The following is an 18379-nucleotide window of genomic DNA, read 5'->3' as shown; positions in this document are numbered from 1 at the left end:
CAAACTTGGACTTTTCAGTCTCCATAACTGTATGAAATACATGTGTTTTCTTTATCAACTACCCAGTTTCAGGTTTTCTGTTATCAGTAACAGAAAATGGACTAAAACAAAGTCTTAGTATTACTATTCCCTGTTATTAAGTTCAATGCATTATTACAACCATTCCAGACAAGAATACAACTGCTCCAGATGTTTCAGGAATGAAGGTTTGCATCACTCTGCCAGATAAAGACCCAGGACCAGCAAAGGGGCTTGCTGAAGATAAAGAGAATACAGAATGGGTAGCAGTAGAAGGGAGTTATAAATACCAGATAGGGCCGGACACAGTGGCTCATGCCTGTAATCCCTGCACTTTGGGAGGCTGAGGCAGGTGGATCACGAGGTCAGGAGATTAAGACCAACCTGGCTAACACGGTGAAACCCCATCTCTACTAAAAATACAAAAAATTAGCTGGGCGTGGTGGCGGGTGCCTGTAGTCCCAGCTACTCAGTGAGGCAGAAGAATGGTGTGAACCGGGGAGGCGGAGCTTGCGGTGAGCGGAGATCATGTCACTACACTGTAGCCCGGGAGACAGAGTGGGATTCTGTGTCAAAAAATAAAAAATTTAAAAAAAATGATAAATTTAATACATGCATACATGCCAGACAGGACCAGGTGACCAGTTACAGAAACAAGGATTAAAATTGTCACTAGTATTTCCTGTCTACTTTGTTAAGAATACATTTGCATGTTATATATGAATATATTAGGCAAATGACATTGTTTTTATTTCTTCTTCTTTTATCACAAAACACAAGAATGTGTTTACTTGATACTAACAGTTAAGTGTTAGCAATTTAACATACTTGTATTGAAGTTATGGGGTATCAGGAGAAGAGTAAACATCACCCACAAACTTCCACTGCTCTTAAGACAAATAGTATAGTGTGTTTTGGTTACACACAGGATGGTTGCATCGTGTTAGGTAGAACTATTGCCTTGTTATTGTCTGTATCTAAAGGTTAGTTATGGCTTAAGGTGATACATATAGGTGCCAACTAGAAAGGTGCTGGACTTGTCAAGGTTAATTTAAGGTGCTGACTGGATTAAAGAATACCTGGAGAATTGGTAAATCATACTTCTGGGTGTGTCTGCCAGGGTGTTTCCAGAGGAGGTTGGTATGAGTCAGGGAATTTAGTGGGAAAAACCCACCCTCAATGAGGGAAGGCAGCATACAATCTCCTTGGGGACCAAATAGAACCAAAAATGCAAACATTTTAAAGTTTTCCTGTCTCTCTCCAGGAGAAAGTATATTCCTTTTCCTGCCCTTGGAAAATACAACTCCATGAAATATGACCTTGAAACTCCAGAACTTATACACAGTCCCTGGATTCTCAGGCCATTGGTCCCAAACTGAGAATTACACCAAGAGCTTCCCTGGTTCTGAAGATTTCAGCTTTGGACTGAGCCATCATGCTACAGCATCCAAGGTCCTTAAACTCGCAGATGGCTGTCTTGGGAATTCTCCGTCTCTACAATGTTACACGAGTAAATCCCCAAACAAAATGCCATTCATCTAACTATTGTCTGTCTATCAACTCTCCATCTACGTATCTATCTACCTACCTAACTACCTATCTACCTCCCTGTAGTTGTCTCACTGGAAAAATCCTGACAAATACACCCATAAAGACTTCAGCCAAATGGGACAATAGCATGTCTTTCTCTAGTTGCTTCTCCACCACCCCTGCTGCTTATGAGTGTGTGGCCTGGAGAGTTCTTCATTTTCATTGGTACTTCAAGGAATGCTGGCCTCTTCTTACTGGGATTGGTTAGTAATACATTACTAACGCCATTATACACATTGTGTTGAGTTGCCTCCTCTGTATTTCACTTGACGAACATGCATGGACCTCACTTTTCTCCCACTTAGCACTCTCCTAAAGAGTGGTTACCTTGGTAGAAATAAACTAGACACAGGTCAGACAGGAGCCACAGGGTGTCTTACAGTATAAACAAGTACTCTCTGAGAAGGATACCTGGATGTAAGCTGGACAGTTCAGTTTTAGGCCATCCATCAGGATAAGCAAGCATCCCATGAAAGGCACAGCCAGTACCAAACGATGAGTCGTACTGGGCAAGACTATAGGTTATAGCCATCGTCCAGAGAGGCCTTAACAGCAAACAGAAGTAAAAATAAAACACATGCTGTGTGATAATTTTACAAACTATAGTTCCAGGAATCCTTGAGAGGGAAAGTAAAAATGGCAAAGCATTATTTGAAAGTTTGCGCTGGAGTCGTAGTTCTCCAAAGATAAGGAAAAATCTCAGGCCTGGTGCAGTGGCTCACACCTGTAATCCCAGCACTTTGGGAGGCCGAGGTGGGTGGACCATGAGTTCAGGAGAACGAGACCATCCTGGCTAACACGGTGAAACCCCGTTTCTACCAAAACCAAAAAAATTAGCTGGGCATGGTGGCAGGCACCTGTAGTCCCAGCTACTCGGGAGGCTGAGGCAGGAGAATGGCGTGAACCTGGGAGGTGGAGCTTGCGGTGAGCTGAGTTCGCGCCACTGCACTCTCGCCTGGGTGACCGAGTGAGACTCCAACTCAAAACAAACAAACAAACAAACAAACAACAACAACAAAAACTCTATCTCGAGGATTTGAACCCTAATAATAGAAAGGAAACAGTGATCTCTGTAACTTATTTATGTATTAATTTAATTTGTTTATTTAATGGGGTTTCACTATGTTGCCCAGGCTGGAGTGCATGGTTATTCACTAGCACAATCATAGCACACTACACATCCTCAGACTCCTGGTATCACATGATCATCTTACCAACCCTCCCTAGCAGCTGGGACTGACTACAGGGGTGTGCCACCACTCTTGCACAGATACGATTTTTAAATCAAGAAAGTTGCATTTCTTTTTCTTCTTTCCCATAGTCATTCTAATCATGTGAAGAATGATCATACAAATCATTTTATGATTAGTAACTGAAGATGTAGATGCATTATAGTTTCCATACAATCTTTTATGCTGTCCACTAGTTACTTGGATCAACTTTAGTTTTGGATACTTGAGAAGAAGAATGGGCTTTAGTGTTCCCTGAAGAATAGAGTGAGTAAAATAGAAACTCATCTCATTTATATTCTATAATGTTATTGCATTTGTACCATGAGTTTTAGGTTCCATTAAGGCTTAATTAAGTTAACAGGAAGACCTGATGTCAAATATATGAGCCATGTCTACACTTCTATTTATTTTGAAATAATTTTAGATTCATAGAGAGTTGTTAAAACTCTTACAAAAAGTGGATATACCCTTCAATTTCCTGCAACATTAATATCATACACATAACCATAGACTATCTGTGAAAACTCACAAACTGACAAAGGCACAAAACTATTAACTAAAGTACTGACTGTCTTCATATTTTACCAGGTTTTCCACTACTGCCATTTTTCCTTTTTTGGATCTAATCAAGGATAACATACTATGTTTACCATCAAGTGTATTATTGTTTATTGCAGCATAGCCAATTACCACATAGCTTAGTGGCTCAAAAGCACACACAAATTACTCACAGTTTCTCTGGGTCAGGAATCTAGATGTAGATGATTGCCAAAGCTGAGGTCTCACCTGAAGGATCAGCTGGGGAGAATCATCTCCTAAGTTTATGTGATTGACCAGGTTGAGAAGATTACACTGATGAATTATTCCAAAACTTTAAAATATCAACAGCAATTTTTTACTAACTGTTCTCAAAAAAAATTAAATAACGGAGAAGAGATCAGTGTGCAGTGCGTCCTATAAGGCAGTTTCCTCTGAGGTTAAAACCAGACAAAGACAATCCAAAAAATGAAAACTATAAACTAATATGCTTTATGGATACCTAGGCAATAATGCTCAAGGAAATAGTTTCAATACAAATCGGGATTGTAAAACAGAATTAAACACTAATTTATTTATTTATTTATTTACTCAGGATCATAAGTTTGGTAAAACATATAAAAAGAATTAGTGTAATAACTATATTAATATAATGACAAAACTTTCATGATCACATCTAAAAATATGCAATAAGCACTTTCCAATTCAAAAACCCACTCACAGTAAAAACACTACATTTTGCATAAAGGGAATGTTCTTCCCTAAAACAGGCACCTATGAAAAATTCACATGACAACACATGGTATCAAGTAGGTCTCAGTAATATTCCCAAAATTATAAACACAAAAGGTTACCTATTCCCACTAATTCAACCAAACATTATGCTTGAGGACATAATTTATAAAAGTAGGATAGAAAAATAAATATAAGACTTCCAAATTGAAAGGGAAGTCAAACAATCTATTGGCCAGTGACATAACCTAATATATAGAAAATCCTAAAAAATCCACTAAAATAACGTTGAAACAAAAACAAAATTCAGTATGCATGATCAATGTAATAAATTGCATTCTTATACAACACACACTAATCAAATAATGAAACTCAAAATAATTTCCTTTAACACGGCATCAAAAAGGAAATATATTTGAAAATAACATAATAACTGCAAGCTATATATACTAAAAATTACAAATAATATTGAAGTACTAAAGAAAACCTAAATAAATGAATACAAGAATTAGTGTAATATACTATATAAACTAGATTTTCATTGATCAGAAAGCTATTAAGTATTAACCAAGATGCTTACTTTCTAAATGCATCTTCAGATTCTATACAAGCCCTACTAAAATTGTAACTAATTTTTTTTCATTTTTAGCAGCTCTTGGACCACTGATTCTAAAACACACAGAAAAATGCAACCGATCCAGAACAGCCTAAAGAATGTTAAATATTTTTTACAGAAACTCAAATGATGTTTATAGAAAGTCTGCCCATAGGGGAATGGGGCATAATTCCCTACTTTGTATGTATGCGCTGGGCATAGTGATGTTTTTTCCAAAAGGCACAACATGAAAAGAGGAATAATATTAATTTTATGTGAAGAAAACTGAGCTAAACTGCCTCATCCATGTGATCAAATAACATTAACCATGATAAAGCAGCTGGGCAAGTGGCTCACACCTGTAATCCCAGCACTATGGGAGCCTGAGGTGAGAGGATCGCTTGGGGCCAGGGCTTAGAGACCAGCCTGGGCAATGTCTTGAGATTCTGCCTCTATCAAAGTAAAAGTAAAATGAAATCACCCAGATGTGGTGGCACATGCCTGCAGTCCCATCTACTCAAGAGGCTGAGGTGGAGGATCATTCAAGCCCAAGAGTTCGAGGCTGCAGTGAGCTTTGTTCACGCCACTGCCCTCCAACCTGAGGAACACAGTGAGACCCATCTCAAAAAAAAGAAAAAAAAGTGATAGAGCATGTTGATACTATGTACTCTTGTCACAGTATCATGAGAATAAAACCTTCCCTCTGTGGTTTTCCTCTGCTAAATCCACACCGGCCATCCAGTCATTAGGAAAACAGCAGAGACATCCCAAAGGAGGGATTTCAATGACATCAGAAATAGGAAACATCTGAGAAACTGGCACAAGATACCTAAATGTGATGCGGTGTCCTGGGCGGAATCCTGGAACAGAATACGGACGTTACGGGTAAACAGAACCTGTGATCAATCGAGAATATTGGTGAATGATAATGTATAATATTGGTTCACAAACTGCAACAAGTGTTTTCAAATGAATGTAAGAATTTATAAAAGGGCAATTATGTGTTGAGTATATATAAATTCTCTGTATGTACTTCCAACTATTCTGTAAATCCAAAACTATTGTAAAATAGATTAAAAAAAAACAAATAAATAGCCCGGGCGTGGTGTCTCATCCCTACACTTTGGGAGGCCGAGGCGGGTGGATCACGAGGTCAAGACCATCCTGGCCAACATGGGGAACCCTGTCTCTACTAAAAATACAAACATTAGCCGGCCGTGGTGGCGGTGCCTGTAGTCCCAGCTCCTCGGGAGGCTGAGGCAGGAGAATCGCTTGACCCTGGGAGGTGGAGCTTGCAGTGAGCCGAGATTGTGCCACTGCACTCCAGCTTGGCAACAGTGGGAGATTACATCTCAAAAAAAAAAAAAAACAAAAACAAAAAAAAAACCCAAAAAACAAAAAAAACAAAACAAGCAAGCAAGAAAAATAAATAAAACATATATTTTTAAAATTACACTATTGAGCTTACTAAGCAGTACACTGTCGATCTTGTAGTGTCCCAGGTGCTCACTTCCCTATTCCTACCCTTTTGTTACCCTGGTGAAAATTACTATTATTTTTAATTTTCCTTTTTCCATTTGCAAACTTTTCTTTCTTAGTTTTGGTCTCTAAATCTGTATTTGTAAATGATGTCTTGTTCGCTGTTTCTTGTCTTCACAAATAGAGAATTGCATGTCTCTATCTATATGGCTCATTAAAACATGAGAAACATTCAGAGAAATCCAGATTCTGATACATTTCACAAATTATGTGACCTGTTTTCTCACAAAGGCCAAGGTCAGCAAAGTAAGTGAGGACTGAGAACCTGTCCCAGATTAAGAAAGACCTGATGTTGGCAGGTGAGCGCTCAGATGGTGCGCAATGATCCTCACAGCTTGGTGTACATAACCCAATACTCTAAGCCTTTCCTTTTGACTTTGGGGAGAAACTGAGACTTGCTTTGATACATCAGAAGACTACAACGTGATAGGACGTCACTTGAATAATCATGTTACCTAAGATTATGATACCTGTCTTGCCGCAAGCTCTCTCCCATGGTGGCTTTGATGACACACTCTGCCATGGGAGAGAAGCCAACATAGGAAATAACTGAATGCAGCCTCTGGCCACAGACAGCAAAAAACTGAGGCTCCCGTTCCAGTATCCTGCCCTAGAGGTTGCAATTTATATTTACAACTAATCTAAGCTCCTTTCATATAAAATTATACTCCTTCAGAAGTAGTGTAACCATCTTATAATAGTTCTATTTCTTCCTTTTTCCTGCATTTTTCCTTTTGTCTCTCTTTTCCTGTCTTTTATTTTACTTATAGGTGTGTATATATCTTATACTTACAAAAATATAATTAAATCAATTGCTTTTTTTTTGAAACAGAGTCTTGCTCTGTCACCCAGGCTGCGGTCCAGTGGTGCGTTCTCAGTTCACTGCAACCTCTGCCTCCGCATTCAAGCGATTTTCCTGCCTCAGCCTCCTAAGTAGTTGGGATTACAGATGTGTGTCACAACGCCCAGCTAAATTTTGTATTTTTTTTTAGTACAGATGGGGTTTCACCGTGTTGGCAAGGCTGGTCTCGAACTCTCGACCTCAGGTGATCCACCCACCTGGGCCTCCCAAACTGCTGTGATTACACACCTGAACCACCGCACCCAGCCTTGCTACTATTTTTTTGAAAGGCACCTGTCTGCTGTTGAATATAATTATTTTAAATAAGCTGTTATATGTAAGATCAATTAAGAATATGAAAATTAAAAGGGTGGGCACATGAATGCCTAAACAGCTAAATAAAATACTTACGTTTTGTATAGCTAGTTAGATCCTTCCTATAAGCCAAGATTACAATAGTTCAATGTATACAATTCATAGACAATTCAGTTATATAACCTTACCTTTTGACTTTTAGTTGTTGGCTCTTACATTGCTTAAAAGGGGTTTCAAGGATTAATGACTGCCTGCTCACCTTCATTCCAGTCTGGTCTACAACATCTAATTGGATATAAGACTTTTGATTCTCAAACCCACCATAGTGGGGGCAGCAAGGAACATGATGGACCCAGGTCAGGTGGCATGCCACTGTGGCATTGACATGAGAAAAAATAAAAGCGTGGCCACCGATACTGCCTCTGGCATACCTTGACAAAAAAGAGGAATATAAACTATAAAATAAAATCCTAAGCCCCTGCCAACTTAATGGACACTCCCTACCCACATATTAGCCACAGCAACCTGAAAAACTAATTCAGGCCATGACAACAAGAGGGGTATTGAACATGCTTCACTGTATCTTCCTCCCATTATGGGAATTTAGGCATAACTGATCAGCATTAATGTTACAATAAAAATTGTAAAACAGACTGTTTATAACAATAAAATTCCAAATTATAAACAGGATTTAGGAACATGCCAGGCAAGAGTTAAGTCGCACATTCCTACGCTTTTAAAAAAGCAGACTATGCTTACAATTGCCACAAGGTTTCTGTGGTTCTCTAGCAGCAAAACAAGCACTAGCCTCAAGATAAGCTGACTGACTGACCCCAGCCACTGTTCCACCTGCCATAACTACAGCTTGAAGTAGACAAGAGACCAATGTCAGTAACTTTCTCCTGATAAAAGATCACTGACCATAAACCAGCTTTGGCCCGTTTACAGTAAATGCACACTTGCATGCCTTTGTCCTCAAAAGAACTTTTGAAATATAGGGCATAATTATAATACATTTAAAAGTTAAGTCTCCACCCCAAAATAAATGAGTCATATGTTCCATGGATATTTGTTAATACACATGGGTCAGGACCACCTTCACGAGTATGTACAACTCCTGCTGTAGCCTGTTAAATATGTATAGTTAACCAACATGTCCTCATATCTCCACAGCAGCTCTGGGTACAACTGACACTTGGGGCTTTGCACCGTAATTAAGACTAAATGCTGTGTGAACTTCCTGGATAACTCCAGAAACATATCCTCAGCCCTAAAAGACATGCACAAGCAAACTAATGCTATGCCTAATCTCATGATGTCTTTAAATCATATGGCTTTAGATATTTTCACTGCAGTCGGGGGTGGTACTTAACATTCATTAAGGTTGACCATTTTACACACACACACACACACACACACACACACACACACACACACACACACCCCAGATTATTCTTACAATATAATATAACCCAAGCTATGCATGTAGATACCCATATTTCTGCTATAGATGCCCTCTCTCAGGACTCTATGACATCATGATTTAGTCGGCTTCCTGGTGCAAACAATACTTTTATATATATAATTAATACTGTTAAATGCCCTCTTCAGCTGCTATGAGCTTTATTGCTGTTGTACACTCTACATGGAGACGCAGGAAATCATTCTCAGAAATTCTTGGATCCTCACACCATACATGCACAGTAAGTTCCTGCTGGAAACTCAAGAATATTTCCAACTCCAAGTAAACAGATTCCATTCTAATGCTCTATAACTATGCCCCCTTTCAGTAGGAAGCAGACCAAATGAATATGACGCTCCAATCCCATACAAATAAAGGGGAATATTACAGTGGGTGCTGTAACCAAGTACTTCATTTTCCTTAAAAAATAGTTACTTTTTCTCTTTCTCCTGTGTGTTCACGTCTTAACTTAGCTCCTTAGAAATGCAAATTCAAACCCGGGCGCAGTGGCTCAAGCCTGTAATCCCAGCACTTTGGGAGGCCGAGACTGGCGGATCACGAGGTCAGGAGATCGAGATCATCCTGGCGAACACAATGAAACCCCGTCTCTACTAAAAAAATACAAAAAACTAACCGGGCGAGGTGGCGGGCACTTGTAGTCCCAGCTACTCGGGAGGCTGAGGCAGAAGAATGGTGTAAACCCGGGAGGCGGGGCTTGCAGTGAGCTGAGATCCGGCCACTGCACTCCAGCCTGGGCGACAGAGCGAGACTCCGTCTCAAAAAGAAAAAAAAAATTAAAAAAAGAAACGCAAATTCAAACTTTTCTCTCCTTCCTTTTCACCAGCCAAACAACCAGCAAGCACTGTCAGCTTAGCTAAGTATAGGTTTTCTTAGAAACTACCAAATCTTGAACCAAAATAAGCATCTGCCAGGATTCTCCTCCATAGAGAGATTGTCTCAAGACATCAGTTAATCCACAACCTGACTCTGTCCCCAGTGATGCTGGGCAGACTAACGAATGACCCATGACTGAAGAATAATCATCCAGCGAGTCATGTGGATCCTGCACCTCCACACCCCTTCTCCATGCCCTGCTTGCCAATATTTCTTCTTAAAACCCTGTTTTCTGCCCAGAAAACTCACGCGGTTCCTATAGATATAAATCCAGCCCTTCCACACACATTGCTAAGCTCTGGAATAAAGTGATTTTCTTCTTTTTTTTGCAAACGGACCCTCGCTATGTCCCCCAGTAGCTGGGATTATAGGCGCGCGCCACTGTGCCTGGCTAATTTTTGTATTTTTACTAGAGACAGGGTTTCGCTATGTTGGCCAGGCTGGTCTTGAACTCCTGACCTCAGGTGATCATCCCGCCTCGGCCTCCCAAAGTGCTGGGATTACAGATGTGAGCCACCATGCCTGGCCAGTGACTTTCTTTTTACTACCCTTCTGTTATTGTATTTTGCAAGTGGCCATGGCCAAACCAGAGTTCGGTAACAAAATGGTGCCAGGTTGAATACAATAGATGAGGGGCACTTTTATCCTTAAAGCAGGATCTGTTAATTCTGCTTACAGCACTGAAGCCCACAGACCCTGGATGCTGCCACACCTAGCAGAGCAAATGCCCATCTATTATTACATATTTCCATACAACATCAGTGTTTTGGCTCTGTTGACTGCTCATGTCACGCATCTTGAGCAAGTGTTCCCAACCCTCGCATGTTTTTTGACTAAGACAACAAAAATTAAAATCTAAAAAGAGCACAAGCATGAAAGCCTTTTGAGAATATTAAGGTAGATGAAAATGACAATAAATAAAAAATTGAAATTCCCTTTTTACAAGCCAATGGCACAAAGATATTTTCTGATTACAGCACTCAATGTACACATTTTCGAAGCGGTATTTTTTATATCTCCAAGAACTAAAACCAAATTTAATAACCACTCAAAAAATAAGAAAATAATTAATATCTAACAGAATAGGTGATCTGTACAAAGACATGTCATGTACACATTTATGGAAGTCAGATGGAAGGAATTACGGAGTCCAGCCATTGTCTAAATCTTTGTGTAAGGAGAAAGTAAGGCAACATCATGCAGTTCACACCTGCACAATTAAGAAGTGGTTGCTCCTTGTATTCAGACGCGAAGTGTTACTGTACTGCTACACAAATCAATACCTTGTTAACCTTTCACTTGAACAGAAACTAAGCCATATAATGGAAAGTTTCACACATCTTTTTTTTTTTTTTTTTTTTTTTTTTGAGACGGAGTCTCACGCTGTTGCCCAGGCTGGAGTGCAGTGGCGCGATCTCGGCTCACTGCAAGCTCCGCCTCCCGGGTTCCCGCCATTCTCCTGCCTCAGCCTCCTGAGTAGCTGGGACTACAGGCGCCCGCCACCGCGCCCGGCTAATTTTTTGTATTTTTAGTAGAGACGGGGTTTCACTGTGGTCTCGATCTCCTGACCTTGTGATCCGCGAGAATCTGAGTCAATTTTGCCCTGTGGCTTCCAGAACAGTTTCTGTCCTTCTCCTTTTCAACCAGAGATATTTCAGAGAAAATTTGCAGAAAAACAAAAAACAGAGAATGTGTAACATCAGTCTTTTCTAATAAAAGTGATATTCACATTAAATTTAGGAAAGAGAAATATGAGAAAAGATTAAAATAAAAGTGTTCCTTGAAAAATAATTGTGAATCCATTTTTAAAACAGAGGAATAAACACCTTAAATATACAACACAAAAATTAAAATTTGGTTTTAGATGATGCTTATGAGAGTAAAAAAAGAAAAAAATATATACTCAAGTGTTAAACACATTTGCACAACAAATCATATCAAAATCAGGATAAATATTACAATGCAAGAAATAAAGTCTTAAGGTGTCATTGGTCAGCCTGCAAAATCAGTATTGAACAAACTCAGCCTTATTCAAAACTGAATTCCTCATCTCACCAACAGAAAGGGCAGGCAGCTGCTGTCCTTGCACATGGAGACCCCATACAGTGGCTCTGAGCTCAGAGGCTCCCATGTGGCTCTGACTTTGGTGGGCACGGTCTGGAGGAGAAGGAACCTGTCACAGAGTCGCCTACACCAGTGCAGGAGGTTACTATGGCTGCATCTCAAGGTTTTTAACGCTACTGGCTGTTGTTGAAAGTATTTATACATAAAGTGGGGAGTGGTGTTGGGGGATTGTCTAAGATTCACAAGGATATTAAGGGAATCAAGAGTTTACAGCAACAATTTAAGTTCTAAACCAGCCAGGTGCGGTGGCTCATGCTTGTAATCCCAGCACCTCAGGAGGCTGAGGTGGGCGGATTGCTTGAACTCGGGAGCTCGAGATCAGCCTGGGCAACAAGACGAAACCCCATCTCTACAAAAAATACAAAAAAAAATTTAACTGAGAAGAGTTGTGCACCTGTGGTACTAGCTATTTGGGAAAGTGAGGTGGGAGGACTGCTTGAGCCCAGAAGTCGAGGCTCTAGTGAGCCAAGACCTTGCCACTGCACTCCGGCCCAGGTGTAAGAGCGAGATCCTGTCTCAAAAAAAATTAACAATTTTTTTTTTAAAGTTCTAAACCTACAGCATTATTGAAGGTACAGCTGAAAGTACTGGTGTAGGTGCAAGGCATGCAGGTTGTTACATTTTCTACTTCATTATGGAGAAGCTCCGTGGTTAAAAGAAGAGGCTCTGGGCCAGGCACAGTGGCTTACACCTGCAATCTTAGCACCCTGGGAGACAAAGCAGGGAGGATTGCTTGTGGCTAAGAGTTCTACACTAGCATGGGAAACATAGGAAGACCTGGTCTCTACCAAAACAAACAAACAAACAAACAAACAAACAAAAACCTAATTAACCAGGCATGGTGGCTTGTGCCTGTAGTCCTAGCTATTCAGGAGGCTGAGAGGGGAGGATCATTTGATCCCAGTAGTTCAAACACAGAGTCTCCTCTACGATTGAGTCACTGTACCCTAGCTGGACAACAGGACAAAATCCTCTCTCTCTCTTAAAAAAGAAAAAATACAAAACAATCTTTGGAGAGAAAATTATTGTCCTAAATAGACCCTCTTAATCATAAGACAGTGTAGGATGAGTGTGGTGACTCACACTTGTAAACCCAGCACTTTGGGAGGCCGAGGTGGGCAGATCACCTGAGGTCAGGAGTTCAAGACCAGCCTAGCCAATATGGTGAAACTCCATCTCTACTAAAAATACAAAAGAATTAGCCAGGTGTGGTGCCGCATACCTATAATCCCAGTTACTCGGGAGACTGAGGCACAAGAATCGCTTGAACCCAGGAGGCGGAGGTTGCAGTGATCCATGATTGCACCATAGCACTCAAGCTTGGGCGACAGAGTGAGACACTGTATCAAAAAAAAAAAAAAGATAATAATAAGACTGTGAAATCTGCACAAAGATAGAAGAAACAACCAGTACCTTAAAAAATAAAAACAGAGCTAGAAAGCAGACATATAGATATATAAAAATTAATTTATACATTGATGCATGGGGGAGAGATCTGTTTTTAATAAAGTGTTCCAGGAAATTGAATATCCACAGGGAACAACCAAGATACGACCTTTGACCTCACATACACACAAAATCAATTCTAGTTAGTTCATAGGCTTAAATACAAAAATAATAGAGTATTCAGAACACAATTTAGGAAAATATTTTCATGACACAGGATAGCATGAGCTTTCTAACTAGACCTGAAAATTATTTAGCAAGTAAGACAATACACATTCTACACAGTCGAAGTCAGCAAAGACTGGGGCAGACAGTATCAAACTCAAGGTTCCTTTATACCTTTCCCGCAGAAAGTCAGCTCAGACTCCAAAATGGAGCACAGGAGTGAAAATCGTGCTTACTTCTTGAGATGTCAGTGTGCACTGTAGGAAATGATAACATACAAAGCATGCAGTATATTATCAAGCCTACATTAACCCCTAAAAAGTAATTTTCTAATAAATTGTGAGATACATCATTTCTGTCAACTGTAACATGTCATTACTTCATACACCAGAATGGAAGAACAAAACCACTAACAAATGAAGAAACTAATACTTTCATCACTTATAAATAAATCACATAATAATAATATAAATACATTACAATTACTGGTAAAACTGTTTTCAATGTGCATACATGTGGATATTTGTCTTGTGTCATTCCTATGATTACATGGGATAGAACATACAAGAAAAACACATTGACAAAGGTTTTCCTAAATTTTCTCTCATTCAGATGTAACTCTCCTGAATCACTCTTCAATTCATCTTGCCCATAATTTTCCCCATATTATTATCACCTGTGCTAATCTGAAGCTTTGGTGACGCTGCACTTCTTGCGAGATTCCTATGTTGCTCCTGTGAGCTTATCTTTCCAACCTTCTGAAACCTCCTATGCAAGATATGATGTTAATGATATGACCTGAAAACATCAATGGAAGGTTTATAGACCAAACTCATGTATATGTAAATGAGGACAATAACATTATGGTTGCCTTCTCGTCAATAGTGTTTTAACACTGTCAAATTTAAGGTGCACCTGTGTTTCATAAATATGAAAATGTGCCCTCTACGATGAGTGGAATACACTGTCCTCTGTGACTGCCAATTTCTCAGTGTTAGATTATGGTGGCTCATCAAACTGTATTCTTATCTGTTATTGAAGGAATATGCTTAAATATTATCACATAAGTTCACCAAGTGCATTTACATTCTACGTAGCTATTAGACACATTAGAGTTACTAGTGGAACACTAGAATTCTTATGTTATGCATGGAAATGTAGTTTTATGAACTATGGTTTAAGAAATCTACTGAGGAAGAAGATAGCAATTATAAAGAGTTACTTGAAAAATTCACTGGAGTGATACCTTTCTAAAGACCTAGAAAAAGCTGTATCTTGAAACTTTCCACTGCAGTCTTAGGAATATGACCAATGATCCTTGTAAGCTTTATTATAAACTCCATTTTTTCAGCTATAATATTTATGTAACTCTTTTTTCTTCATTCCCATTTGCCGTTTTAACCATATGGCTGGAGATCACAGAAATCACTTTATAATTAGTCACTGCAGACGTAGATGCATAATGGTCTTTATAAAATGTTTTAATCTGTCCCCTTGCTACTCTGGTCAATCCTAATTTGGGTACTTGGGTTTAGGTACTGGTTTTGGTGTTCCCTCAGGAATACACTGACAGAAGAAGAAACACATAAAGTATGAATTTCCGTATACCCAAAATTCAGTCAACCTCCTAAATGATGGGAGTTTCTTTAGGTGTATGCAGAAACTCACATACAAAAACAAAAACTCACAGAATTTAGGAGGTTGACTGAATTTTCCCCTACAGTTTTAAATTCCAGCAAGGCTAAATTAAATACACATAAAGTCATGTTCTCAAATATCCAAGACATTCTTCCACTGAACTCCAACTTCTAATCAGGTTAGAGTGTGGAGTCCAAGTGTTGGGTATTTGCCTCAAGATCTGTTCTAGAATTTGGTTTCTTTTAAATGGCATCTCTTTTAGAATTGTGGTGTCCAGGCCAGCCTCTAAGGAACTGCTGGTTTAAGGTATTGTGGGAAATCACATCTTCCATGCAGTTAGAGTGTGTCTGGGGACTCGCTGCTCAGCACTTTGTCATCTGCTTTCTCCACTCACTAGCATCCAACTGCAAAAAATCTGTTGTGTAAAAGATTCATATCCAGGTCTCTGTAAGTAGGGTCTGGCCTAAACCCATTTGTTAGAAACGTTTGTTGTACTCTGCTTACCTGCTACCTTGGTGGCTTTCGGGTTGGCAGTGGGCAACAGAAGGCATGGTCCCAAACAATTCCTGATAGAGTCTGTAGAATGAAAAGAAGTAAATTAGGACATATTTTTCTGAAAGGTTTGAAGGTACAGTTGTCTTTCGATTACTTGAAGAAGAAATCCCTGTACCAAGAAAACACTATCCTGAATGCAGAAATATGATTTATGTTCCCTGTCACTGAAATTTCTAATTCTTGGCTTCTAATATCTGAGTCATAGCTCCCAAAAATGCTTCAATGGGATCCTGAATATACACTGCTCAGTGATGTCTGCACATGGGGCTTTCTGGATATGTGAAGGAAAGGCAGCTTTTTCTGAAGAAGTGGTTGCTGACACTCCAACTGGTGACTGGGTAACAGAGAAGGAGAAAAAGGATGACAGTCCGTAGAGCTTGATGGTGCCTTCCCGAAGCAGGTGCACCTGGGTTTGGAAAGGTGACTAGATTAAAAATGCTCATTTTCTATTCTTTCCCTATGTACCCACTCATCTCTGGAAGCCACAGATTTTTGCTTATGTCTTTGTTTTCTTTTTAAAGATATAATAATTTTAGAAAGCAAATTTATTTTGAAATAATTGCAGATTTACAAAAAGACACACAGGTAGAACAGACAGTTTCATATACCCTTCAGCTAACTAAAATGTTACTATTACAACTATAGTATATTCATGAAAACTAAGAATTTCACTATGTTTCAAAACTATTAACTGATCTACACGCTTCCTTCATATTTTACCAGAATTTCTAATAATGATATATTTATCTGTTCTAAGACCTAATCTAGAATACCACATTGCAATTACTGTCAGGTATATTACTTAAGACTTGGTGCATAACAGACTACTATACATCTTAGTGGTTCACAACCACACACATATTACTCACAGTTTCTCTGGGTCTTCAGTCCAGATGTAGGTGATGGCCCAGGCTAAGGCTCAGCTGCGGAAGGGTCTCCTTCCAAGCTCATGTAACTATTCTTAGGATTAACCTCTCTGACCTCATCAAGAAGAATTCATCAGTGAATTATTGTAATCATTTAAACAACTAATACTAATTTATTACAAATTATTCCAAAAAAGTGGAGAAAACATGATTTCCCATTGTATACTGAGTTAGTTTACCCTGATACCGCAGCCAGACAAAGACATTTCAAATAGGGAAAATGAAGAACAATATACCTTATGAATACAGGGCAAAAATCATCAAGGAAATTTTAGTAAAACAAACCAGAAACATGTAAAAAGTATTGTATACTATATCAAGGGTATTTACCTCAGGAAAGCAAAATGTGGTTCAACATACAACTAGTGCTATGCACTGTATTCATATACTAAAGAAGAAAAACCACATAATCATCTCAGAAGATGCATAGGCACTTGAGAATTCTCCAACTCCCTATGAGAAAAATATGCAGCAAATGAGGCAGTTAAGGGAACTGTCTCCCTTTTAAAGGGGATCCATGAAAACCTACTCTATCATCATAAGTTATCTGAAACGTTCACTAATTTTTCCAAGATTAGAAACAAGACACGGATTTCCACTCTTGACACTTGTTTTCAACATTGTACTAGAGGATACAGACATGGCAGTTAGTCTAGAAAAATAAATATGAGGCTTCCAGTATGGAAAGGAAGTCAAACTCTCTCTGTTGGCATATGACGTGATTTTATGTATAAAACTTCTAAAGGACTCTATTCAAATATGTTTAGAATTTAGAAATGAGTTCAACAAACTTGCAGTATACAAGGTGAATACATAAAATCTTCTGAATTTCTATATGCTAGCAATTAATAATCTAAAACAAAAATCTCAGAATGTTCCATTTGAGATGACATCAAAAATAAGTTTATCAAATTAAGTATAAGATATATACACAAAAACTATAGAAAACATTTTGAAAAACAACGGAAAAAAACTTTGACTATTCATTACTTATAAATGTTAATTTTGTTAGGCTGACAATATTTTCCAAATGGATCTATAGATTTAATGCAACCTCTATCAAAATCCCAGGTGACACTTCCTTCCTCTAAATTCACAAAGCTTATCTAAAGTTCATATATAATGCAATAGACCCAGACTAGCCTAAATTATTTTGAGAAAGAAGAAAAAAGGTTGGCGTGGGAGATACATACTTCCTGACTTCAAAACTCACTGCAAAGTAATAGTAATCAAGATTTATGGTTCTAGTATAAGAATATAGATGTTGATCAATGTAATAGAATATAATGCTCAAAAATGAATACATACATTTATAGTGAAATAATTTTATAATGTCACCAAATAAATTATACATGGATAAATATTTTTAATAAAATATTTCTAAGCAAGTGCATATTCCATGCAAGTGGAACTCCTGCCTCACACTGAAAATGTAAGTGACTCAAAAGGATCATATATCTATATATAATAGCTAAACAGGCCCAAAATGTAGGAAATAACACAGGAATACATCTTCGTGCTCTTAGGTTAAACAATCTTTTCTAAGATATGATGCCGAAAGCAAAAGGCAAGAAGAAAAATCAGGCATATTAAACCTCATTAGAATGTGAAACTTTTCTGATTCACACTGCACCAACAAAAATAAAGACACCCAAAGAATGGGAGCAAATATTTGCAAACAAAAGCAAAAATTGGCAAATGAAACCTAATTAAACTTAAGGGCTTCTGCACAGCAAAAGAAAACTATCTACAGAATGAACAGACAAACTA

General features: G+C 38.6%; 1 protein-coding gene across 1 annotated transcript in view; it reads right to left on the bottom strand.

The window, feature by feature from the left end:
• LOC105499091 (nuclear pore associated protein 1) overlaps positions 1–18379 on the bottom strand; it is a 564120-nt gene that overhangs the window by 176988 nt on the left and 368753 nt on the right. The window contains exons 53-54 of the mRNA XM_071099379.1: positions 13665–18356; positions 13102–13219 (exon numbers count right to left, since the gene is read on the bottom strand). The gene's annotated coding sequence lies outside the window, so the exon portion shown is untranslated. The remainder of the gene's footprint in view (positions 1–13101; positions 13220–13664; positions 18357–18379) is intronic.

The sequence above is a fragment of the Macaca nemestrina genome, chromosome 7 (assembly GCF_043159975.1).
Source record: "Macaca nemestrina isolate mMacNem1 chromosome 7, mMacNem.hap1, whole genome shotgun sequence".
NCBI classification, from domain to species: Eukaryota; Metazoa; Chordata; class Mammalia; order Primates; family Cercopithecidae; genus Macaca; species Macaca nemestrina.
The sequence above is the reverse complement of the archived record's forward strand: the minus strand, read 5'-3'. Positions and strand labels throughout refer to the sequence as shown.